The 27,086-nt window shown below is 42.7% G+C and overlaps 1 protein-coding gene across 11 annotated transcripts in view; it reads right to left on the bottom strand.

Moving 5' to 3' along the window:
- The window catches only part of gtf2ird1 (GTF2I repeat domain containing 1), a 145,279-nt gene that overhangs the window by 104,172 nt on the left and 14,021 nt on the right, over positions 1–27,086 (bottom strand). The window contains exon 3 of one of the 11 annotated variants that reach the window (XM_052035732.1): positions 19,457–19,525. The exons of the other annotated variants lie outside the window; for them this stretch is intronic. The gene's annotated coding sequence lies outside the window, so the exon portion shown is untranslated. The remainder of the gene's footprint in view (positions 1–19,456; positions 19,526–27,086) is intronic. 11 annotated transcript variants of the gene reach the window in all.

The raw sequence follows: 27,086 nt of genomic DNA, 5'->3' as shown, positions 1-27,086 counted from the left end.
CATTGTTGAAATCCAGTGAAGCTGTTAGTGACATTGTTGGTTGCTAAGCTAACTACAGGCAAATCATACAACTACTTAGTGAAACACAATTATCCAATTCTTGCCAATTCATACCTCCCTTTCTCAAGGCATTGACTTGTTGCCGAGCACAATTCCAACAGCCTCTTATCGACTTTTCCAAACGGCCAACATTTATTAGTGAGCCTGACAGGAATCACAGCTCAACACGGTTCTATCTTCCTCCAGCCTCCAGACATTCGATCCTCCCTTGGAGTTCCAGAATAGTGAGGAGATCCATTTCCCACCATTCCAGAGATGTGCATTGGCCAAGATACTTAGTGCCAATTTATCCAAATACACAGGGACTAGCATCATTTTTTTCAGCACAGACACCCCACTAAGAGCCGCATTGCAGAAGGAAAATTTTTGATAAAGAGGAAACACAAAATGCATTAATTGTATACAGTGCTGACTATCTCCTGACCTATCATCTCTTCTGGCCCAACCTAACTAGGTTGTTCTAGATTTCTAGTTTCTACAGTTTTTCCTGGGGAGGGCAGGCACAGTAGTGTAGCGGTTAGCGTAACGCATTACAGCGCCAGTGACCCGGGTTCAATTCCGGCCGCTGTCTGTAAGGAGTTTGTACGTTCTCCCCGTGTCTGTGTGGGTTTCCTCAAGGTGCTCCGGTTTCCTCCCACGTTCCAAACACTTATGGGTTAGGAAGTTGTGGGCATGCTACGTTGGCGCCGGAGGCGTGGCGACACTTGTGGGCTAACTCCAGAATATTCCATGCAAAGACAATGCATTTCACTGTGTGTTTCAATGTACATGTGACTAATAAAGAAATCCTATCTTATCTTACCTTACACCAATTTTTATTCATCTCCAATGTTAACTTTTTCAGGAGAGACAACTTTTGCTTCCCTCCCCACCACAAATCAGTAGTCAATAACTCAGAAGTCTACAACTTCAGGTGACTCACTTTCTCTGTTTGTATCAGAAGTGGCCATTTCTGCCGCATCCATCTATAATATTGGGTCAGTTTTTCCTTTCTCCATAAGCATCGCATGACGTATTGGGCATTTCTTACAGCTTTGTATTTCACAACTTTTGTTCTTTTGTTATCTTTCTCTTTCTCTCTAACAGCCCTCAGTAACCTATCAATCATATGAGTTCATTTACATCATCTCCAATGGCAACCCTGGCCTCACCATATTAAAGACATTCCCTTTGTCCTATTCAAGCTCCACTCCCTATTCCTCTCAGAAACTTAGAACTAACTTGTTTTCTCTCCTTCCCAGTTCTAACAAAGGGTCTTTGACCTACAATGTTGACTCTTTTTCCACAGATGCTGCCTAACCTGCTGAGGTGTTTCCAATATTTTCTGTTTATTTATAAATAACTCAATGGCAGGTACAGGCACAAGTATAAAGTCACTGGAAGTTTTTGTGCAGGCCGATCTGAAAGCAAAATGAGATTCCCCTGGAGTGGTACAATTGATTTAAAAACTCTGTAGCCTTCTACTCAAAAAGGAAATCACATCTATTGTACTACCATATATGCCATCCATATTGATTCATCCTCCTGTTCCTTGTTCTACAATGAATGTGACAAAGTTCTTTTAACCAATTAATGGCATCTATTAACATTATAATAAAAATATTTTGAGAGGAGGAGGTGTATTTAATACAGTAAAATGCTACAAAGCTGGGCAGAAGTACAGAAGAGGATCTTAAAGGAACAGAGAGCAAGAACAAGCAAGAAGATTTAGTGAAGAGATTCTAGTTAACTAGGCAGTTGAAGGCATGACCACTTACATTGGAATGAAAGAATTTGGGGTGCAAAAGAAATGAGATCTTGGAGACTGCAAGCTTGAGGGCATCGTACACAAGGATGAGAAGTGGTGGATCTGAAGGCATCGTCCTGCCCTGGAGCAGCACAGGGGCGCAGCTAGTAGAACCACTGCCTCACAGTGCCAGCGATCCAGCTTCCATCCTGACCTCAGGTGTGGTCTGTGCTAAGTTTGCATATCCTCACTTCGAACGCATAGGTTTCCTCCGAGTGCGCCAGTTTCATCCCAAAGATATACGGTTTGGTAGGTTAACTGGCCAGTGTAAGTTTCCCCACTGTGTAGGTGAGTGGTAGAATCTGGTATTGGTTTACTATTGTCATTTGTACCAAGGTGCAGTGAAAAATTTGTCTTGCATACCAATCTGAGATCATGATCTGAGGAGAATTGATGAAAATATGGAAATAGTGCAGGCTTAGTGTAAATGGATGTTTGATGGTTGGTGGGGACTCGGTGGACCAAAGGGCCTATTTCTGTGCTGCATCGCTCAGGGACTCTAAAACACCAACTCCCAGTGGCATTCACACTTCTAAGGGGGGGCCATTTTACCACAATATTGAAGCTACATCTTTGCACAATTTTCCATCCAAGTGCAGCTCATTGTTCACTGAATTTACTTGCACAAGACTACAGACTGGCACAATTCTTTGCACACCAACAAAAGGGTAGCGTGAACAAAGTGAGATCATCCGTGATTCTGTTTTGGGCCACAAATATCCAGGACATTCCATGGGAAGGGAAAATTTTAAAAGCTCCTTGTGTCATGAATGTTTGAAAGCCATTTCTCGCCCACAGCCAAGTGCAAGCAGGTCGATCAGGAATTCCACACTCTGACGCAGAAACTCAACTACAGTTGATTGTCACACCGACTACAGTTAAAACAACAGTTTTAATCTATATAGTGTCTTTAATGTAGCAAAACATCCCCAAGTGCTCCACGGTACATGGTCAAACAAAACTTCCACAGAGCTACATTTGGAGACGAGCAAAATAAGTTTTAAACAGCATCTTAATGCAAGAGGAATAGGGAACTATCCCTTGAACACGAAGGAACAGCCTCCTTGGGAAGACTGATTAATCTCTGGGATGATCCAGAGAGCAGAAATGGAGATACCTTGGTGGAACATTGGAATGGAAGTCGTTGAGAAGCCAAGGAGACACGTGAAAACAAGGATGAGAAAGTCTCTTCATTGCCATAAGCACATACTGAGTACATGACCCTGGGACAGAGCTCAGTACTTAGAGCCTGCCAGGATCAGATATCACAGGAAAGAAAGTGAAAGAGAAATATAGACAAACAAGATCGAATAAAAAGGACCTTATCTTGGACAGGAAGCAAGCCAATAGAAGTATTCAAAGAATGTGCAAACCCTGGAGTTCAGGAGTTAGAAGGTTTTGAGGCCAGTGGTTGGAGAATAAACAAGATCAATGCAATGAGAAGCAATACACCCAAAATCATACGTCATTGGATATTTTAAGACTGGGTCAATTGTACTCCCAGAAGCTAAGAATAGATGAGAATGAAAGCCTTCAAACGGCCTATATTATTAGCAGTTTGGAATGTAATGCCTGAAAAGATGGTGGAAGCAGATTCAATAATAATGTTCAAAAACAAACAGGATAAAATTTTGGAGAAAAAGAATTGCAGGGGAAAGAAGAAACTGAAGAGAAATGGAATTAATTCAATAATCTACCAAAGAGCCAGCACAAAGACAATGGGCCTAATGGTCTCATGTTATGCTGATGTGGTATACGATTCCATGAAACCAACCATAACTAGTGGCAATGTGCCACAAGTGTTGATCTACATTTTCTTTAAGTTTAGCAATGAGCCAATTCTGTAAATGGATGTTGCATTCCTAACAATCCCAAGTGCAACTTTGCTTGCCTCTAATATCCCGAGAATAACCCAGGGATCATAATAGGAAATCGTAACGGGAAGCCATTATTTTGCACACTGTTTACTGGAATGCAACATCCCCATGGGAATTCCCCTTGCTTTATGCAAGACATACAGAATAAGCATTATACCAAAGAGTACTGAACCAATAAACGGGTTGTTTACATAAGGCAGATGAAACAACTCTGCAGAGTTTAATGCAGTAAATTTCCCACACTCATTAACATACAAGGCCCCTTGCTCTCTCCCTAAACAGGAGCGCTAAGACAGAAGACCCACTGCAGAAATTTAACCCTTCAAAGCCAAGATGCGTAGGCTTCAAAATACACAGCCTTCTTTGGATATTTGCAATATCCAATCCATTCCCTGGGACTCTAGCCTTTCTTTGAACAGCCAGCTCAAGCTGGTGAGATGAAGTGTTTGTCCACTGAGTCGTTTATAAAAGAGAAAGTATATCAACGGACCACTGCTTTTTCATTCTGAGTCCATTCTTCCTGCCCCACAGAGCTCTCCCGAGTTTCTACTCTATTTCAGTATCTTTCTAAATATGTTATTTGATTTTTTCTCATTTTTGGGATCAGGTCCGTACTGGCAAGGTCAACATACTGGCCAATTCCTAATTGAGGAGGCGGTGGTGCACTGCTGCAGTCCTTCTGGTGGAGGTTCTTCCATAGTGCTGTTGGGCAGGGAGTCCAGGACTTCAACCCAGTGACAAAGAAGGATCAGTTACTCATTTCCAAGTCAGGATGGTGTGCGATTTGGTGGGGAACCTGCAGATGGTGCAAGGGAATCTGCTGCCCTTGACCTTCTTGGCGGTGGAGGCTGCAGGGTGGCGAGATGCTGTTGTGGTGGCCTGAGTAATTAGAAGCAGTGGATTTCATAGAGGTACCTCAGATCAAGCCAAAACTGTTCTTGCAACATACTTTGGGAAAAGGCTTTGGATTTACTACCAAAGGTAGGAACTGAGGGAGGGTGGTCAATTTTTCAGGTATGGACGCACTGCTACTCCCCACCCCCAAAAGACAGGCCACTTAAATTTGCTAGCCAATCACAAAACCATATCCCATCCCCCATATAAGCATATCCACACCCAGTATAGTAACAGATTCTGTAGGGTGCACATCTGGTGAGAGACTGAAGCTTCCTGGTTTCAAATATCAAACATTGAAAACATAAATAGACTTTTAAAGAATGTAGCAATGTAGGAACGTTACCACTAATTTAACACTACTACCTAAACTAGAGTGCATAAAAATAGCTCAAAGTGAAAACATTTCTCTCTAGCCTTGTTTTTTCACAAGCTACGGAGACAAAAATAAAGATTGCCAAGTTAATGGTAGGGTCTGAATAGCATTAAAACAATTTCTTACGTTCTTTTACTAAACAAAAATCATACATTGCAGTAAAAGTGGCAAGTAAATTGAGAGTTAGCTGGATTTAGTGCTTTCATTACAAATGACCAGCTCCCACTATTCACTCATGGCAAGTTGGACAACACACAGTTTTATAAAGGCGGAACATTACACTATGTAATGAGCATTAGGTTGGAGCTTGGAGCTGGACATAACCTGCCTGCCCCTTTAAAGGTCATAGTGCTATAGTGTCCATGTTCTGAAGTCAATTACAAGCCAAATGCATTAGCAGGTTGGCCTTGGGCCCAGCATTCGTTGAATAGAAATCCTCAGGTGCAGAAAAGTTGTAGCTTCGCTTTTTAAAAAAATTATTTTGACACTTGTATAGTGGATGGAGGCAGTAAAAAATGTCTCTATGTACTTCCTATCAACTTTCTCCAGCATAAACTTTCACATCTATATAAACAATTGTAATAGCCTATGTAAACTTGTCACACTGTAATTACACACTTCCCACAGTGGTGGTGCTGCAGTTTCCACTATAAATGCAAACACCTGAATTTCCCATGGGAAAGTTTCTGGTAAATACAATCGCAAGAGTTGAATAAGTTAATTTCCCCTGGTGCTATACTGGGCAATGCATAGCCTATATGAGTGAGAATAAATTGGTTAATAACTAAACATAACTGACCACCAATTCAAAGTCACTTGTTCTCATTTAAATTTTCTATTCTAAAATTCTATGTCTACATTTAGAACAAAAACTGTTTATGTAGGCTTGGTGCTACAGGTAAACCCTCCCATCAGTGATGGCTCTGCAGCACTTCCAGTGGCAGAAGAGCATAAATACGAGAGGCACAAGAGACTGCAGATGCTGAAATCTGGAGCACAAATACAACACAACAATCTACAAGAGCAGGAGTTGGCCAATCAGCCCCTCAAGCTTGCTTCCACATTTAATGAAACCATAGTTGAACAGACTGTAACCTCAACTCTGTAATTCTGTTATCTCCTGGTGGCCAGCCACTTCAATTCCACATCCCACTCCCATACCAACATGCCCATCCACAGCCTCTTCTACTGCCACGTTGAGGCCAGAGGTAGGTTGGAGGAACAACACCTCATATTCTGCCTTGGGAGTTTCCAACCTGACGGCCTCAACATCGATTTCTCTAACTTCCGGTAACCCCTCCCCTCTTCTCCCCCACCCTTTTTTCCCTCATTGCTGTGGTCCCCTCCCCCTTCTCTTTCCCCCTCCGCCACCCTCATGACCCGCCCATCTATTCCCCACCTCCTTCCCTTTATTCCACGGTCCACTGCCCTCTCCTACTAGATTCCTTCTTCTTCTGCCCTTTGCCCCATCTACCCATCACCTCTGTTTCCTACTTCTACCCCCTCCCCCACCCTCCTACCTTCCCTCTCTCACCTGAACTTACCTATCACCTGCCTGCATGTACCCCTCCCCCCACCTTCTTATTCTGGCTTCTGGCCTCTTCCTTTCCAATCCTGATGAAGGGTCTCGGCCTGAAACGTCGACTGTTTATTTCCCTCCATGGATGCTGCCTGACCTGCTGAGTTTCTCCGGCATTTCGTGTGTGTTGCTCCAGATTGCATCATCTGCAGGTGTCTCTTGTGTAACCTTTGATTTCCTTGCTTATCAAGAATACGTGTACCTTTGCCTTAAAAATATTCGGTTACCCTTCGATAAAGGGCTCCAAGGACTCACAACACTCAGAAAAAGATTGTTTCATCTGCCTTAAATTGGTGACCTCTTATTAGAACATAGAACAGTACAGCACAGAACAGGCCCTTTGGCCCACAATGTTGTGCTGACACAGCTAGTCCCTCCCACCTACAGAATGTCCATATCCCTCCATTTTCCTCTCATTCATGTGCCCATCCAAGTCCCTCTTAAAAGCCCCCAGTGAATTTGCCTCCACCACCCTATCAGGCAACGCATTCCAGGCATCCGTCACTCTCTCAGTAAAAAACATACCCCTCACGTCTGTTCTGAACCTACCCCCTCTCACCTTAAATGCATGCCCTCTGGTATTGGATCTCTCAATAATGGGAAGAAGATATTGCTTGTCCACGCTATCTATGCCCCTCGTAATTTTATACACTTCCAACAGATCACCCCTCAGCCTGTATTGTTAAACAGGTTCCAATAAAATATACACAGTAAAAGTGACAGAAGATACACACAGAATTTAGCAACTATTGAGATTCAGATGGATATTTTATACGCACATAACACACGTAGAATGCAATACTCCAGCCAATGTAAATACTAACTAACATCAAGGTGATGCATTTCCTTTGTGTGACTCCTTGATATGTCACCTCATTTTGAAGCCCTGCATTAGGTATATCTATGTAGACACAAGAGACCGCAGATGCTGGAATCTGGAGCAACAAACAATCTGCTGAAGGAACTCAGTGGATCGAGCAGCATCTGTGGGCGAAAAGGAATTGTCGATGTTTTGGGTTGAAACCCTGCATCAGGACTGAGAGTGGAGATGGGAGATGGCCAGTATAAGGAGGAGAAAGGGAGTGGTGAGAAAGGAATTCAAGGTGAATGGTGGACAGGAGGGGTGTGAGATAACAGGCAGATAGCACCAGGTAAGGGAGGGGAGTAGAGGTGGAGTTGGGAGACATTTTGAACCTTAACAGCTCCAAGGAAAGACCAGAAGAATACAACCTGGAATGGTGGCGACACTAGAACACATCATTCCATGAAACAGCTCACATCGGAAGGCACTGTATCATATTAGGCTACGCTTCTGCATGGGAATGAATGCGGATGAAAACCATGAATTACAAACAAACGATGAGGCTGGGGCAGGCACTTATCCTTATTATTGCTTCCAAGATACAATTTCCATGACCCCCTTCACACTGGCAATCCCTCCTCCAGCCACCAGTCTGCATACAAAGCCAAATTTTGAGAATTACCTTTTGCAAGCAGTTAGAATGAGACATAGGAGGATTGGTTACTCAGGTGACCGACGCATTGACCAAAGCACTGGTCACCTTCAATGACAGCCATCAGTGTGTCCGATATTTGATGATTTATATGGCAAACACCAGCTAGTGAAAGGATTGTCTTGCTGGAACATGGGCAATGCCTCTGCAGATTTGGAAGTGCAGGAACAATTGCCAAATTCTGCCTGTGTGTTCTGTGATAATCTCATAATCTACAGTGAAGTGGTGTTCAGGTTCATGACAAGGATTATAAAATCAGCAAAACACGGTTAAATTCATTGCAGATAAAGAAACCAGCTCTCCTTCATGACTGTGATCAGGGCACAGGTAAGACAACCTTTTCTTCATCTTCCACACTGATCAAATCAGCTTCCAAAAATACCACCTCCTTCTCCAGAACCAACAAATACAGCTATTCTGTTCCACTGTATCTCCCATTCGACAGAAGCACTGCTTTATCAGTAGCATTATAGGAGTTGCAGATAATGGACAATCTGAGCTTTAACAACCAATTTGTAATGCCGTACACTGTAAATCAGTCAACCTCCTATTGAAGGTTGGGTCTTGTTATCATCTTTGTTTGTGGCAGACAAAGTGCAATTAGAAGCCCAAAACACCGTTGGATAAAGGACCCATGAACCATACCCTGCAATGAATCAACCCTTTCAGGAGAGGGAGTGGAGAAAATAGGAATAAACTATAGCAGTCTGTTTCTAACGTGTAGTCTATTGTTTACGTTGGATGAAGGATGCATCTGTAACTATCAAGAACTCTATTCATACAAATAAGTGATGAAGTATTCTTCTACTGCCAGTCAAGATCCTGAGTGTCATTGAGGAATCGAGCACATTGCAGTCTGAATTTCACACCATCCATTTTAACTCTGGAGAAGTTAATGCAAATATGACAAGCATTTCATGACTTAGGGGTCTTGTCATGTGTTTTAAAATCTCCATGGTAAAGATGAGTTTAATAAGAGAGCTCCCCTCTGTGTGGAAAAATTCTCTCCCCTCATCTCAACTAAGGTTGAAAGAAGGTTCAGCAATCTCCAGTGCTTGCTGATTTGAATGCATTCAACTAGAAATCTGCTCCAACCATGTGAAACAGATAAAGCAAAACTACTTGACAACCTTAACAATAAACATTGCAGTCCTAACAGTGCAACCTAAAAATGTCGAACAATCTAAATAGTCATCAGCTTGCATTTAGGTTCCTCAGATCTGAAGTTCTGTAAAGATTAAAAGTTAAAAGCAGCCAATTGCTGATCTTTGTACTGGATACTCTCAAATCACACATTCCTGCGGGTCTCAGGATCACAGTTTGACATGTGCTTAGCGTTCCGAACAGCATTCTTCTCCCACCATTTCACTGAAGTGCTACATTTATCTGCCTGCCAGTAGGATACCAGAAAGGCATATCACAAATTTAAACACATCATTTAAAAATCAGTTCAACACATACTAACAAAGTCTGATTAACTGGCTAATATGAATGTGACTAATCAATCTCTCTGTGATTTAAATACAAAGGTACGCTGAAAGTCAGCGGTCTCTAATTTGAGTCTCTCAGGATTGATTTGGATTTGAGTCACGGACAAACAGACCTTGCAATATTTTTCATTGTGATTACAAATTTTAAACAAATGGAGATTGTCATTGTTAGAATTTTATCAAATGGGTGACATAATGCTGTTAAAGGACCAAGCTACTCCCAGATAAATTCCTCTTGGAAATGGGCAGAACTCAGCCAGTTTTAAAAAGCTCCAGTAAGGGATATAATGAAGCTGCAAAGGAGAAAACGCCAATTCCCTCTGGTTGTTTGCCTGGGTTAGCTGCCTAGGAGAGTCCGAGGCTTTTCTGCAGGGTTGGTTTATTGTTGTCACATGTACCAAGACTCAGTGAAAAACTTTGTTTTGCATGCCACCCATACAGATCATTCCAAACATAAGTACATCAGAGGTAGTAAAAAGGGAAAAGTAATAACAGAATGCAGAATATAGTGTTACAGTTACAGAGAAAGTGCAGTGCAAGGGCCACGGTGAGGTAGACTGAGAGATCAAGAGTTCACTAAAATAGGTGGTATAGTGGCCAATGAAGAAGGTTATCAAAAATTACAGGGGGATCTTGATCAGCTGAGTAAAGTGGGCGGAGGGATGACAAATGGAGTTTAATTCAGATAAGTGCAAGGTTTTGCATTTTAGAGAGTCAAATCCAGGTGAGACTTTCCAGCAAGGCCCTGGGGAGCGTTGAAGAACAGAGGGACCTTGGAGTACAAGTACATGGTTCCTGAAAGTGGAGTCACAGGGTAGTGAAGAAGGCTTTTGGGCATGCTGGCCTTCATAAGTCAGGGTACTGAGTATAAATGTTAGGAGGTCACGGTGCGGTTGTACAGGACACTGGTGAGGCCACACTTGGAAGTATTGTGTTCAGTTTTGGTCGCTCTTTTATAGGAAAGATGTCATTAAACTGGAAAGAGTACAGAAAAGACTTATGAGGATGTTGCCATAACTTGAGGGACTGAGTTATAGGAAAACGTTGGACAGGCTAGGACTTTATTCCTTGGAGTGTAGGAGACTGAGGGGTGATCTTATAGAAGTGTATAAAATCATGAGTGGCAAAGATGGTGTGAATGCACAGTCCTTTTTTTCAGGGTTGGACAATCAAGAACTAGAGGACAAGGGTTTAAAGTGAGAGGGGAAAAATTGAACAGGAACTTGAGGGGCAACTTTTTTTTAAACAAGGGGTGGTATCTATGTGGAGTGAGCTGCCAGAGGAAGTGGTTGAGGCAGGTACAATAACAACTTTTAAAAGACAGTTGGACAGGTACATGGATAGGAAAGGTTTAGAAGGTTATGGGCCAAACACTGGCAGATGGAACTAGCTTCGTTGGGGCATCTCAGTCAGCATGGACCAGTTGGACTGAAGGGCCTGTTTCTGTGCTGTAGGACTCTTATGTTTATCACACAAGAAGTCCATTCAAAGAGTCCTATAACAGCGGGGTAGAAGTTGTCCTTGAGTCTGGTGGTATGTGTGTGCTCTCAAGCTTTTGTATCTTCTGCCTAAAGGGCGGCGGGCGGGGGGGGGGGGGCGCGGGTGGGGTGGGTGGCATAAGAAGAGAGAATGACTGAGGAAGGAGGGGGTCTTTGATTATATTGGCTGCTTTCCCAAGGCAGCGGGCAGTATGGACAGAGTCCATGGAGGGGAGGCTGGTTTCCATGACATGCTGAGCTGTGCCCACAACTCTCTGTAAATTTCTTGCAGTCTTGGGCAGAGCAGTTGCCATACCAAGCCGTGAGGCATCCAGATAGGATGCTTTCTATGGTGCCTCTATAAATATTGATGAGGGTCAATGAGGCATGCCGATTTCTTTAGCCTTCTGAGGAAGTAAAGGTGTTAGTGTGCTTTCTTGCCATAGTATCTATGTGATTGGACCAGGACAAGTTATTGCTGATATTTACACCTAGAAATTTGAAAGTCTCAACAATCTCCACCTCACACCATACAAGGGTATGTATTCCACCCCACTTTCTGAAGTCAATGACCAGCTCTTTTGTTTTGCTGACTGAGGGAAAGGTTGTTGTCTTGACACCTTGCCTCTAGTACTCTGTTTCATCATTGTCTGCGATCCAGATTACCACGGTGGTGTTATCTGCAAACTTGTACATGGAGTTAGAGCAGAATTTGGCCACACAGTCATGAATGCATAGGGAGTAAAGAAAGAGGCTAAGGACGCAGCCTTGCAGGGCACCAGTGTTAAGGATAATCATGCTGGAGGGGTTGCTGCCTTACTGATTGCAGTCTGTTGGTCAGGAAGTCAAGGATCCATTGCAGAGGGAGGTGCTGAGCCCTAGGTTTAGGAGTGTGGAGAGGAGTTTATTTGAAATTATGGTATTAAAGGCGGAACTATAGTCAATAAATAGGAGTCTGACATAGGTATCTTTATTATCCAGATGTTCCAGAGATAAGTGTAGGGCTAGGGAGATGGCTGTGTGCCATGGGAGGTGTAGTTTTTAAAGCACATTATTTTTCTTTGGCACTGGGATGATATAGCAGTCTTCTTAAAGCAGGTGGGAACCTGAGACTGGAGTAGGGAGAGGTTAAAAATATCTGTGAATACTGCCGCCAGCTGATCCACACAGGGTCTGAGGACACGGCCGGGGACACCATCCAGGCCAGATGCTTTCCTTGAGTTCACGCTCAGGAAGGCTGACCTGATGTCTGCGATGGTGGCTGTGGGTACAGGTGCGTTGGAGGCTGTCAGGGCAGGTGGTGTCATTTCACTGCCCTTCTGTTCAAAACGTCCATGGAATGTATTTGACTCATTGAGGAGGGATGCGTTGATAACAGTGATACTGCCCAACTTCACTTTATAGCCCGTTATAGCATGTAAACCTTGTCACAACTGACGGCTGGTCTGGGACTCTACTTTGGTCTAGTGAAAGCTCAATGGAAGCTAATTTGGGATATATGTGAATGGGTGCAGACCTAAGGAAGGCGATACCTGCTGGAAATATTTTCCATCACAATCTGCACCCCAAGGAGAGGAAGAAAACCAGTTGGTCTACTGGGATTTGGGTCAGAATCGACTAGAATTCATCTCCAATCTGCTAATCAACAACAAGTATTTTTTCCAAGATATAAAATACTTGCAAGATGGCTTGTTAGCATAGAATAGTGATCTTAAAAAGCTTTGTGCCATGGTCAAGTAGCACTCACACAAAGCATTTTGATAAATAGCAAAGCTCCAAAAGTTTAATCATCCAATTGGAAATGTCTTGATGTGGAAAGCCAAAAGAAGAATTATGGTATAATTTCTATTTTGAATTTGAAACCATGGTTTCCTCAGAAAAATATTGATCAACTAATCTCGTTTCCCCCAGGTCAATAATGCCTTATTGGGATTAAACTAAAAAAATAACAGGAGGAGTCAGGGCAAATGAAGAACCTTACTTTTAGGCTAACTGCTCCTCCAACTTGGGTTAAAGCACTTGGATGGTGGGTTGCAAGGGCAGAAATAGTAAGGGGCGAAATACCCTGGTGAGATAAATGGCCAACAGAAATGTGGTGAGACTAGTAGAAGCTAAAACAGTTCTCCTCAAGGTACATGTTCTTCCCTTTTTGGATGGGATACAGATTTTGTTGGGAATATTTCCAGCAGGTATAGCCTTCCTGTACCCATTTGAGTATATACTAGATTAACTTTCATCTTCCCCCAGCCCCATCTCTGCAAGCTGTGGGTCTACCTACTTATTCTAAATTCTCCCTTGTCACAGTCAGACAATAAGGTCCACTGCCCCCAATCTCACCCAATGCCCTTATCCGTGGAACAATTTACAATAGTAGAGAAACTCGTGTGCATAACAATTCTGTTTATGCAGACAACATTTTTCCATTGAATTCTTGGTGAGCATTGAATGCACACAGCACTCAGCTTTAGCCAACTCCAGATTAATCAATAGTTTTTTTTTACACAATATCTAGTTGATCCCTCTTGGTATTCCAAATAGGCAATCTGGAGCAAACTTGTAAGTGTGCGGTTATTAATACTGCCTGGCCCTTTAACAGCATTGTGGATGTTGTCAATTAGATGACTATTTTTGCTAAACTTCTCTAGATTGATATCAGTAAGTGCTTTTGCATTCTTCACGGGTAATTTAAATATTTGCTGCCATGGTTAAACACACAGGAGTTCGCATTTTCCCAGGAAAGCACACTATTCAGCAGTCCACTTCAATGTCTCATAATAGACGTACAAGAGGTGCATTAAACTTACAACATTCAGTTAACACAGCTTTTTCACATAATAGATACTCCTCATTCAAACTTTTAAGCTATTCTGATAAACATCCAATTTTCTTATTTTACTGAAGACTGACTGAACCAGAAAGTGTGAGGGAAACAAGTCGCCATGAACATGGGTTCAATCAAAACTAAAGATGTACGTTAATCTCCTGGTTTAGTAAGTGTTTCAAGCCAGTCAATATCCCAGTCAGCACACCATGGTTGGCCTTAATGTAATGAGTGTTTTCTCTCAAGATTCACCACTTCCTGGCCACAGGATTGGAGACAACAGGAAACTGATTAATTGCAAGCTCTAGAGAGAACCAGGCCAGCTTGTCGCGATGACAAAATACTTAGGAGACAACTTAGCAACAGTATAAAATCAATAAGCCAGCAACACCACAAAGCATTTCATTTTTTTTATTCTTTCAAACATGATCCCAAACCTCTGGAATATTCTCCCTAAATCTCTGTGCTCCTTTAAATTTTAACTCACCTTGCCCTATTGTTAGATTTATAGAGCATAATATGGAAGTTATCCCAAACCTTTTCAAATATATTATGCCTCGTCTGAATGCACCAACTCAATTCTGGACACCAGACATTAGGAAGATGTCAAAGGTCTTACTGGGAGAGTAATATTATTTGATTGACGTGACCCCATTCCCTCCATGTCCCCCGTGACCAAGTCCAGGAATATGTTAATCTGTACCAAAAATAAACTAACTTCAGCTGACTGGCTCTGGCTGGAATAGATTCAATTTGTCGGACTGGGAATCAGCCAGGTTTTCCTCCTCAGGAGGAGACATTGCTGTGTCAAAATCAGGAATGCAGAAAGGATTACTTTGTTTGTACCAAGAAAACAATAAAATGCCACAAACTGAGTGGGTGTATGTAGTTGTCAGATTCAGCATCAGGTAATATTAAATATTTGACCTTGCAAAGTCACGTCATCAGACATCAGAAGACGGTGCGGGTAATGTTGCTGTTTATAGTTTTCTCCCAGTCCAGCTGATCCGGGATGGATGAATTTTCAGGAGATGTGAGGCACTCTTTCTGGGCCACTGCTTTGTGTGCCATAGGGAGGACTGGTAAAGCAAAAGAAAGGGAGCTAGGAATCTAAACCATTCTGTTTTGTAAACCTGATATCTGCTACAGCAAGGTAAACATGAAACAGCTTTCTTGGCAAAGGTAGACGGGTAAAATTAAAATGATGCCTGTCAAACATTTGTTCTGGAAGAACTGAGCAGCAAGTCACCAAACTACCAATTACAATCAAGGCAGAGTGTAAACTTAGCAACATGATAGCATCAAACAATCTGCTGGAAGAACAAGGCGTGTCAAGCAGCATCTGTGGGAGGAAAGGAATTGTCGACGTTTCAGGTCAAAACCCTGCATCAGAACCTGAAATGTCGACAATTCCTTTCCTCCCACAGGTGCTGCTCGATCCGTTGGAGCTCCCCCAGCAGATTCTTTGTTGCTCTACATTCCAGCATCTGCGGTCTCTTGTGTCTCTAACATTAATGGCACGTTGCTCCTGCCACATTGGCACCTACAAACACACAGTGACAGTACAAAACTGATTGGGCTGAAGACTGCTCTGCCCCATACCTACCCCAGCCCCGATGATTCCGTCCCTGACATTTCACTGATCATTGAAACATCTCGTTGCTTCCTTAAATCTCAACCACCCTTCCCAACAACCTGATCAACCTCTATGTAAAGGAATATTCACTGACATGATCCTAAATTTGCATGGTCACAACTCTGTACCTGTTACTCCCAGCCACCCCATTATATTGTCTTATTCCCAGAAGCACCTGAATCTACGGCTTAATTAGTTTTGGTATTGGTTTCTTATCACACATACCGAGATACCGTGAAGAACTTTGCATGCCATCCAGGCAGATCATGCTATACATAAGTACATCGAAGTAGTGAAAAAAGAATTCAGACTATAGTGTTACAGTTACAGAGAAAGTGCAGTGCAGGTACACAAATAAAGTGCAAGGGTTGAGATAGATTGGGAGATCAAGAGCTCATCTTTAGCAATGCAAGGTCTGTTCAAGAGTCTGATAACAGTGGGATAGAAGCTGTACTTCAGCCTGGTGATTTCAAGCTTTTGTATCTTCTGCCCGATGGAAGGGGTGGGGGGGGGGGGGGGGGGAGGAAGAGAAGAGAGAATGACTGGGGTGTGAGGGGTCTTTGATTATGTTCACTGCTTTCCTGAGGCAGTGGGAAATGTAGGCAGAGTCAAGGGAAGGGAGGCTGGTTTGCATGATGGACTAAGTTGTGATCACAACTCTACAATTTCTTGCAGTCTTGGGAAGAGCATTTTTTTTGGAGGCTGCTTCATCTGCAAAGGCTCCAAGTTCCTTAAACACCCTTCTTCAACTCTCATAAACTCATCCTTTAAACATACCCCAACAGCTTTTGGTCACCTGCATTAGTATCTCTATGTACCTTTGCGTTTAACTTTGATAGTGTTCCAGTGAGCACTCAAGTTCCTTTTTTTAAGCTATATTGAAGCAAGATGGTGTTGGCCCGTTGCTGGTAAGGATCCCCAAGTCAATCCCTTCTGAAGCAATCGACCTCCCTGTGCATCACATTTCTCCTTACAACTCCTGGACTTCAAGGACAAGCCTTCTTGCTTTCCTCCAAACTACTTCCTCCACCATCCTTCCCTGCATCTGAGGCACTGCATCCTCAGCAGAAACTAACCACTCCTGCAATGTTTTCCCTCATCCTGTCCCTTTTGACTTTTTTGCTATCAAAAGGAAAACAAACAAATCGCCCAGCAATGCAAGAACAAGGTGGAAACAATTGTCACTGGTCTTAAAACTCTTGAGTGAACTAGATAAAATAAAATTCTCCTGCCCAAACGTTATCCCAGAATTCCTGCTCTCCCAGATAAATGTGACTCAAGAGCATACTGGAACACAGACTTTAAAAGGCGAGAGGTCAACAGGCTGAAATGTTAACTCGTTTCATTCTCCACAGATGGTGACCTGACCTCTGCAGTGTAATTAATGCTAAGACACCATTAAAATCAGGACTCGTACATTTTCTGCACTGCAGTGAAGAGATTGGGCTTTAACGTATGGAATCATTTTATGGCAATGTTGCAGTTTCATTGAATTAACTGGCAAACTATCGACAAAACAGAATATTTTTGAAATATCTCAATTCATTTTTTCTTCTTCATTAAAAGAATGTAGAAAGTTTCAGGATGGTAAAGATGCTACAAAACTGAATGTTGTTGTGAACTAAGACCTAATCTATTGTGGTTTTTGCATTACTAACAAAGCCCCTCCAGCAGCACCAAGTGCTGCAGAACTGCTGTAACTGTTGGCCACACACAGCCTCTCCTTAAATTGCAGATTGCTCTGGTTAACACCAGCTCTGAGCCAGAACTAGAAAGCTGTAGTAATCCTGGCTGAGTCTGTCAAGGTCACAGTGCAAAAATGGCTTCCATCGGCGAAGGAGCCTTTGGGAATGCTTCAACAAGCTTTCTCATTTGAGAGGATACAGGGAAGAACCCAAGGATTACCAAAGCCTCATTAACGGGGCAAAAAAAACCTTCAATAGAATTTGATCCTTCAGCTTCTGGAAAGGCCATTTAAATGAGACCCCTTTCTTTTTCTAAGAAAGAGAGGCCTCCTTTGGAAAGGAAATTGTAAAATGTCCACATGTGTAATCTATTTTAAAGCACACGTCTGCAAAGCTATCAAAGATAACCTCCACTCGAAGATACCTTCCAATGATGTTGGAGCTTCAATTAATTCTCTCTAATATCTGTTGTTTTTCCTTTACTAAGAGAGTTAAAAATACCCTGTTAATAACTGGCCTTAAGGTCAATGTTCCACATATATTATTAGAAATATGCAAGGCACACATTACCCTCTTCAAAAGTAGAGGAGCCACAACTGTCATCTTCATTTATTAGTCAAAATAGCCCTCAGTTTATTAAGAAAAGGACAGAAAACTTCATATCTGGGGGGAATGCAGTGCCTTGATGGTGAGGCCTCATTTATAGCAGGGATGTTGAAGGTTAAAAGCCATTAATTGCTTGTTATTTCTTAAGTTAATTATGGAAACCTACAGTGAAGATTGCAGTCACGTCAGAGGTCAATTACCATTGGGTGATTTCCTTTTCACAGCTGCACACCTACTTGAGATGGAAACATTTGACCCGTCCTATTCCAGCTAGGGCACTATGTATGCATCTTCCAGGTGATTTCTCAACAACAAAAACAGGCAATTTTTCATAATGATAGGGATTGAAGTGGACGAGGGAGAGCACAACAGAATATCTACTGTTTGACCGTATGGAAGAGAATTTGGTTAGGCATCCAAGGACCTGACAGAATCATATATAAGCGGGGCACACAATTCCACTCACATATCCCAAATCAGGAACATTACAAGTTATATAAACTGCCCAGAGTGGATATTCGAGGTCAGCTATCAGGTACGAGCCAAGCCCAGCCGATCACCAAATACTTTGGTTTTCCTTCAGTTGCCACCTCTTCCTTCTGGATCTTCTTTCTTGTTCACTGTGGCCAAAAAGATTTGGGGGGGGGGGTTGGGCAGTGGGGGCTCAAAATTTCCAGCTGCCATACTGAAAGCAAATTCTTGGAAATGTGATCTAAGGGCAGCTCCTTCCCTCTCCTCCCTTCAGAAGGTGATGGTTGGAAGCCCTCTGAATTCCACTCTCCTCAGGTGATTTGTCTTCGTTCCTTGTGCCTGACCTCCAGAATGACTCCTCCATTTATTTCCCCCAAATTACTGTCCTGTATATCCCTGCAGACGCTGGAATCTGGAGCAACAAACAAACTGCTGGAGGAACTCAGCAGGTCAGGCAGCACCAGTAGAGGCAAAGGGATGGTCGACATCTGAGGTCAAGATCCCACCTCAGGTCCCAGAGTGGAGAGGGAAGATAGCCAGAATAAAGGGGTGGGGGGGGGGGGCGCGAGACAGAGGCTGTGGGTGATAGATGGAAATATGACAAGAAAACAAATAGGGAGGTGGAACCAGGCAGGGGAGGAACGGTAACAATAGAAGCTGGTAGGTGATGGGTGGAACCAGATAAGGGAGTCATGATGGTCAGATGTAACCAGGTGGGGGAGAGGATAGAAAACACAGAACATAGAAGAGTACAGCACAGGGACAGGCCCTTCAGCCCACAATTAGTTGTGCTGAAGTCATTAAGCCAATAACACCTAATTACACCTTCTGCCTGCACGTGGTCCATATCTTCCATTCTCTGCATATTCGTGCGCCTATCTAAGAGCCTCTTAAACGCCTCTATCGTATCTGCCTCCACCACCACCCCAGGCAGTGCATTCCAGGCACCCACCGTGCCCTGTGCAAAAAAGCTTGTCCCGCACATCTCCTTTGAACTTACCCCCTCTCACCTTAAATGCATGCCCTCTAGTATTAGACATTTAGACACTGACAAAAAGATACCGGCTGTGTACTCTGTCTATGCCTCCCATAATTTTGTAAACTTCTGTCAGGTCTCCCCTCAGTCTCCACCGCTCCAGAGAAAACAACCCAAGTTTGTCCAACCTCTTCTTATAGCACATACCCTCTAATCCAGGCAGCATCCTTGAAAGGTTTACGCCACTGCACCCTCTCCATAGCCTCCACATCCTTCCTATAATGGGGAGAACAGAATTGAATGCAATACTCCAGATTAAGCCTAACCAGAGTTTATAAAGCTGAAACATGACTTCCTGACTCTTGAACTCAGTGCCTCGACTAACAAAAGGCAAGCATGCCATATGCCTTCTTTACCACCCTAATCGATTTGTGTGGCCACTTTCAGGGAGCTATGGATTAGAACCCCAAGAACCCTCTGTGCATCAATGCTGTTAAGGCTCCTGCCATTAACTGTGTACTGTCCCTTTACATTTGATCTCCTTAAATGCAACACCTCACACTTGCCTGGTTTAAACTCCATCTGCCATTTCTCTGCCCATATCTGCCACTGATCTGTATCCCACTTTGGCAACCTTCTACACTATCCACAACACCACCAATCTTTGTGGCATCTGCAAACATACTAACCCACCCGTCTACATTTTCATCCAAGTCATATATATATATATACTGTATATCACACACAGCAGTGGCCCCAGTACAGATCCCTGCGGAACACCACTAGTCATGGACTTCCAGCCAGAATAAGACCCATCGACCACTACCCTCTGTTTTCTATGTGCAAGCTAATTCTGAATCCAACTAGCCGAGTCACCATGGATCCAATGTATCCTAATCTTCTGGATGAGCCCACCATGAGGGACCCTGTTGAATGCCTTACTACAATCCATGTGAACAACATCCACTGCACTACATTCATCATCTCCTCGGGAAATTCAATCAAGTACAAACTCAACAAAAAGCTTTCCACTGTATCTCGGTACACGTGACAATAATAAACCAATACCAATAGCCACTCAATTTGTCTGTCAACACCCACTGCATTCAGACCCACCAGCAGATTGCCTTTTGCACCTTCCTGTCTTTAACTGATTCTCAGCAACAAGTGTTGCATTGACGCCGATCTAAGCACACTGATCCACCTGACAGAAGAGCTACAACATATTGTCCAGATGTTCGTCTACAGAGGTTTAAGATACAAACACCCACCACACTGTTAAAAAAAAGGCTTAAGGTTCACTTCCAGGTACCCATAGCAATGAGTACCACCAGCAAGACTCCAAATTAGAATCATAGAACCATAGAACAGTACAGCACAATACAGGCCCTTCGGCCCACAATGTTGTGCCAACCTTCAAACCATGCCTAAGACTATCTAACCCCTTCCTCCCACATATCCCTCTATTTTAAATTCCTCCATATGCTTATCTAACAAGCTCTTGAACTTGACCAACGTATCAGCCTCCACCACCACCCCAGGCAGCGCATTCCATGCACCAACCACTCTCTGGGTGAAAAACCTCCCTCCGACGTCTCCCTTGAACTTCCCACCTATTACCTTAAAGCCATGCCCTCTTGTATTGAGCATTGGTGCCCTGGGAAAGAGGCACTGGCTGTCCACTCTATCTATTCCTCTTAATATTTTGTATACCTCTATCATGTCTCCCCTCATCCTCCTCCCCTCCGATGAGTAAAGCCCTAGCTCCTTTAGCTTCTCCTCATAATCCATACTCTCTAATCCAGGCAGCATCCTGGTAAATCTCCTCTGCACCCTCTCATCTCCACCCCCTACTTTACCTGTGCTGCAAATTTGTAGCAGTGAAGAGGGTCGAGATTCAAAAACTCACCCACTACTTCAAAAAAGGTGCCTATTATACTTTAGCACTGGGCCTTATATTAAATCATCACATTCAAGACAGGAAATTACACAGAAAGTAAATTGATTGCTTGGGACATCTCAAGGTATTCCAGTAATCCAGGCTACGGAATGGGTTGCTGGGACAGGAGGGAATTGATATCAGGACAGGAAAGGGCTAGAAATGGAAAATTAAAAACCTTGCCCTTCTGCCTCATCTCCACTATCTCAATGAGCTAGTCCACTGGGAAACTCACTCAGACTAACAAGCAAAAAGTTGCACGCAGGTCCCAGTGTAAACATCAGGATCTAACGTACTTATGTTAAGAAGAATCTGACTGGCTTTAGAATGGTGTAATAGGACAGCACATCGCTGTCATGTGACAGTAACAACATTGACCCCTCTGGTCGGAGGACAACATTGCTCCTCGGATCGGAAGTGACACCACTGTCAATCAAGGTGTCCCTACCCAACAGGTGTGGGCATAGGGATTGGCCCTGGAGAGCACCTCTGTTCCTGAACCTGCCTGACCATTGGCCTGTCTAAATCACCTGACCAGGCTCCACCCAGCACTATAAAAGTGTGTTGCATGGCCCTGGCCCTTCCTCTTTCGACTTCCCCAGGAATAGTGAGCCAATGCTGCAGAGACCACTGGTAAGAGTGTACACCACCATGTGGTTTGGGAGTGTCTTAGTCAGATTCCAAGGAGTGTTAGAGCCAATGCTTGTCTAGGTCAAGGTATTCAGACATTGAAGTATTTATCCCTTGATAAGCTATACATTGTTTATTGTGTGTGTGAGTATCTCATCCTCACTGCAAATCCCCCTCATGTTCGCTGTCTCCTGTGTCTGCGTGTGTGTGTCTGTGTCTGCGTGTGTGTCTGTGTCTGCGTGTGTGTGTCTGTGCACGCGCGCAAGTGTGCATCTGTTCCCGTTCATTCTGTCCCTGCATTTGCCTTTGTGATTAAACTTTTAAAATCCAAAGCCTGTGTTCAGAACCCTCCATCTTTAAGATTCAAAAGAACCTTTTCACACAACAAATGGGTGTCCCTGTTGTCTGCTCATTAACTAACCTTCCCTCTCCCACTTGCTGCCATTTGCCTCCCATCCGCCTCAATCTATGGGCCACTTGGAGCCAGCTTTCTCCAGCACAAGAATTGTATGCCTCATGATGATTGAGCTCTGCACTTGGTTGTGATCTAAGCAGCCAATAAGGTGTACAATTCAAGTGTAAGCTAGCCAAGCAAAATCTGTTCCTTAACTTCTTGAAGTCAGAATATATTTTTAATAAAAGGTGTGTAACAAATGGCCAGAGACTGGCCGTGCATTGGAATTAAGACAACTGGCTCACAGATGACATTGATCATGAATGGATACCTCAACATGGTCATATAGTCAGTCATAGAGCACTGCAGCACAGAAACAAGCCCTTCAGCTCATTCAGTCCATGCCGACCTGATCGTCTGCCTAGTCCCATCTACCTGCACCCAGACCATATCCCTCCAAACCCCTCGCATTCATATACCTATCCAAACTTCTCTTAAATGTTATAATTGAACCCACATCTACCACTTCCGCTGGCAGCTTGTTCCACACTCGCATCACCCTCTGAGTGAAGTTTCCCCTCAGATTTCCCCTTATATATTTCACCTTTCACCCTAAACCTATGTCCTCTAGTTCTAGTCTCACCCAACTGGGGGGGGGAGAAAAAGCCTGCATGCATTCACCCTATCCATACTCCTCAGTTTTGTATACCTCTATAATATCTCCTCTCATTCTCCTAACTTATTCAACCTTTCCCTATGACACAGGTTCTCAAGTTCTGGCAACATCCTTATAAATTGTGTCACAAGAGGCAGGTATGCCAATATAAAACACCCAAAGTCAGGTCAAATCAGACATTGTGGTTGGTATGCTTGAAAGATTTCCATACTTCACCATTAGAGTCTTCCTGACATCACATCTGGGTGTGCTGTAAGCTAATTAACAGCAATCAACTGAAATGATAGATAGTAACTCAGATGTTTCAAGCAAGTGTCGGGATGGCAGAAGGTGAATTGTGAGTAAATTCTACAATTCCTATTGTCTTATCTATTTCAATTTAAATGCAAAATCAATTTTATCAATCTATTTCCTTGTGGCCTCCTGGCCCATGCTAACTAAAAGCATATTCAGAGAAGCCATGGGCTAGTTAAGTGGGAAATGTAAACCAATCTCAGTGGTATAAGATCTGGTTCACTAGGCTCACAGCAGACAAAATGAGGGAAAATTTGGAGGTTGGGGAACTGCTGAGGATAGTTCCTACCTGCCAGAAAATGTTCCAAATCAAAGCTGGGAACAAAACAAAAATGATTTCACTTGCCAGTACTAAAGTTTTCAAACTTACAAAGTTCACAATAATAACTCAATTGTAGTTGACCAACATTATTTATATTCAAATACTTCCCTAACATAAATTTATTTTGAAATATTCATGTATTTAAATATAAGAACATAATTGGAGAGTCTATCCAAGCAGCCAGCATCATTAATCAATTGACCTTTCAGTCTTTAGTTCAAGTTCAGTTCCTTCTAACACCATCTGCAACTATATTCCTGTACTCTGCCTCCTGAAATGCATCCACCAAAAGAAATGCTTTCTCAAGTTTCTCCCGGATGATCATCAAAAGAAATTCAAATAACAATCCATATTATTCAGGCTTACTCAGTTCTCTTTCGAATGGACAGGAGCGAAACCGGAACTTCAGTTGTAATCATTATTCATTCTACAGTCATTTATCCATTCTAAACCACTTATCCATCATCAGTTTCCTTCTTTAAAAAGGAATACTTTTACTGGGAATCCCTATTGAAAACTTTTCTATCCATTTACTTGCAAATTTAGGTAGTATTCTGATATAAGGTTAAGTAATTAGTTTTAATTACATTAGTATTCTTTACAGCATTTTAAAACCCAGATCATATTCCCTTTCAATTAAAGCAAATTCATTGTTATAAGTTTCTTTTCATAGATCAGGGTCAGCTTTGCTTCTCTTCTCTGAATCCTCTTCAATTATTTCATTCCCATTTACAGGAACTACATCTAGAACTATACACAATATCCTCAATGTTGCCTTCCACTCATAAATCACTCTTGATTACCTATTCATCTCTAATATTGCCCATCTCCAACTTTACTTGAGCTCATCTGCTGTCAAAGCCCCATCCATACCTGTTACTTCTAATCCTAACCACACTGATAGTCTCCTGGCTAGCTCCCAGCGTATACCCTACACAAACCAGGGTTCAACTAGATCTCTACCACTTATTTCCCATCTTAAATCAACTTCCGTTCACCCAATACTCCTGTGCTACCAGTCCCTACCATATATAAAAAAATATAATGATCTTGCTCCTTCTATACCTGTAACCTTGCTAAAATCCTCAGATCTCTAAGCCCCTCCAGTTCTGGACTGTTATACATCTATGATATTACTCAGACCACCAACCCTAGCCTTGTCTAGCTCCCTGGATCCAAGATTCTGGAACTGCCTCCCAAGCTTCTGTTTCTTTTCCTCTTTGACAGTGCTTTTCATTAAAATAATATACATTTAATTGAATTCCCAGGCATTTAAGCCAATGTTACAATGTTCCAATGTATGTTGTCATGCCTTTGGAGTCGCAAAGACTAGATACATTTAGTTGTTCTTACCCACCCAAGGCAGTTCACACCAATCCAGTCTGAATATCTAGATTAATGTAAATGATTATACACTTAGAGTGAGGCTTTGGCTTAATGACAGCATTTCCTCCCTCCAGCAGAAATGTTGGATTCACGTGATTCCAGACATCCCAGGTGTGACAAGACAGGAGATCAAAGTGCGAAATTCTTGTTGAAGTCCCCCTCAGCTCCCAACCCAATATCAACTTTTAGTCTACAGTGTAGTTCGACAGGAGAAGATATTCTGAAAGTAAAAATGAGGAAGTCAATAGGAAACCGCCACCTCAGCCATTCTCCACTGGTGGTTACTCAAGACTATTATAACTTGAGCTAAAGCACATCCCAAGTCAGAACCAAATGCATCTATTCCTCCACATTATAAATTACTTTGTTTATAATTAAACTAATTTGCTTAACTCCCTCCCCCATCCCCTTAAATTACACAGTTTATTACTAGACCTCCCCTACACAGCTTTTTTGGTTAGTACCACCTTCTACAATTCATTATCAAACCTCTCTCCAATTTGGATAAATGACATGCATTTTATTGTTTCTTGGCTATGGGGCATTATCAACCTTGCCTTAGATTATTGCTCTGGAATATTAAGCTGCTTTTCTTCCATTGCCTCTACCACAATCATAAGTGTTGTAGCTCCTGTGAAGGCATCTTTTTGACTAACAGATGTCACATCCCAGAGGGCAGATTGTGATGTTTAGTTGCTAACACCAAGTCTTCTCAAGTCACCAGCTCAAATACTTATTCAGCCCATTATAGGTCCATAGTTCAGATTTAATTGTTGTTTGACTGGGGAAAATCTTCCAAATTACTCATTTCCCCTTGAAGCTCTTGTTCCAAATCAACACAAAAGTAGCACTGGTTCCCTTCCATCTTCTTTACATATTATTGATATAATATAAAAAACATGGGCAAGACTGGTGTTTCAGTGACTCCCATTGTAGGAACAGAGAACATTGAATAACCTTAAAGCTCCCTTTAACATGGGACCAGCGTACTATAGTCATCAGTGCCTGGACACTCATCCTTGAAGCTATGGATGTAAGTGAGGGAGAAATGCAGTCCAACCTCGAGGGGTGGGGGAAATCAAGGTTGGAGCTGGAGACAGCTTATCCTCCATGGTCCGAAAGGATGGAATGCTTTGGCAAGACATGATTGGCAAGAAGGGAGTAAGAAAAGCCAACTTCAATAGAGCCATCTCCTGACAATGGTTGGAGTGTGGTCTTGTAACAGCCAACACACTGTTTCATCAGGAAAATGAGCACAAGAGCCTCAAGACCACACCCTCAGTCCACTATGGTAACTGTTGATTATGTCATCGTCCAAGTGAGAGACATAACTGGTATTGGTGACTGCTACAGTGACCACCTCCTAACCTGCTTGGTTGGCTCCTTCTAAATGTCCCTAAAACAGAAATATTGCTACAAGGAAATCAATGTTAAAGGTCTTGAGGACCCTGAAAAGTGAGCTCAGGCAGTGCTATGCAGACACTCTGACCCTTGTCCAATAGAAGCCACAAAGCATCTACAGTGTCTAAACCGCCCTGATATCCACCATAATTTGAACGTGTGAAGGCAACACTTGGCTTCTCTACCGAAAAGCACCAGCATTGTTTCGATGAGCATGAATGAGAAACAGGTGCTAATTAACCACAAATGCAAATTCTTGGGTTAGAAACACCACCATGCCTGAAGGAAATAGAAACAACTCTACAGGGACCCCAAAGGCCAAGGACCAACATAAAACTCATAACCTGAAGTAGAGATGGTGGGTGGAAGGTATGAAGCAATTCACTGATAACCATGAGATGCAGATTCTTCAGTACTCTGATTGCCATCTATAGCCCAGTCAAGGACCTTTATTGAGAGCCAAGAATAGAGGTGAAGAACTCTTCAAGTGTGACACTACCCTCAATTCTATCCCACACAATGGTCACCTAGACCAACAAGTCAAAAAGGCCAGAAGCCAACTTAAAAACAAGGCCTTGGGGAGTGAAACATTGATAAAATTTCCAGCAATTTAGAGAACCACTCTTTTGCTCCCATGCTTGAAAATTGTTCTCTCAGTGCATTGTGTCTCCTGCAAGTCTAGAAGTTCTGCTTTTTAAGTCAACTGCCCTTCTGGAATTGTGATCCAAGGATTAAAAATTACCTTTCTTGTAGCAATGTTTATCAGATCATATACCTTCTTGTATTATTCTACCA

This window comes from Pristis pectinata, chromosome 21 (assembly GCF_009764475.1).
Source record: "Pristis pectinata isolate sPriPec2 chromosome 21, sPriPec2.1.pri, whole genome shotgun sequence".
Taxonomy (NCBI): Eukaryota; Metazoa; Chordata; class Chondrichthyes; order Rhinopristiformes; family Pristidae; genus Pristis; species Pristis pectinata.
The sequence above is the reverse complement of the archived record's forward strand: the minus strand, read 5'-3'. Positions and strand labels throughout refer to the sequence as shown.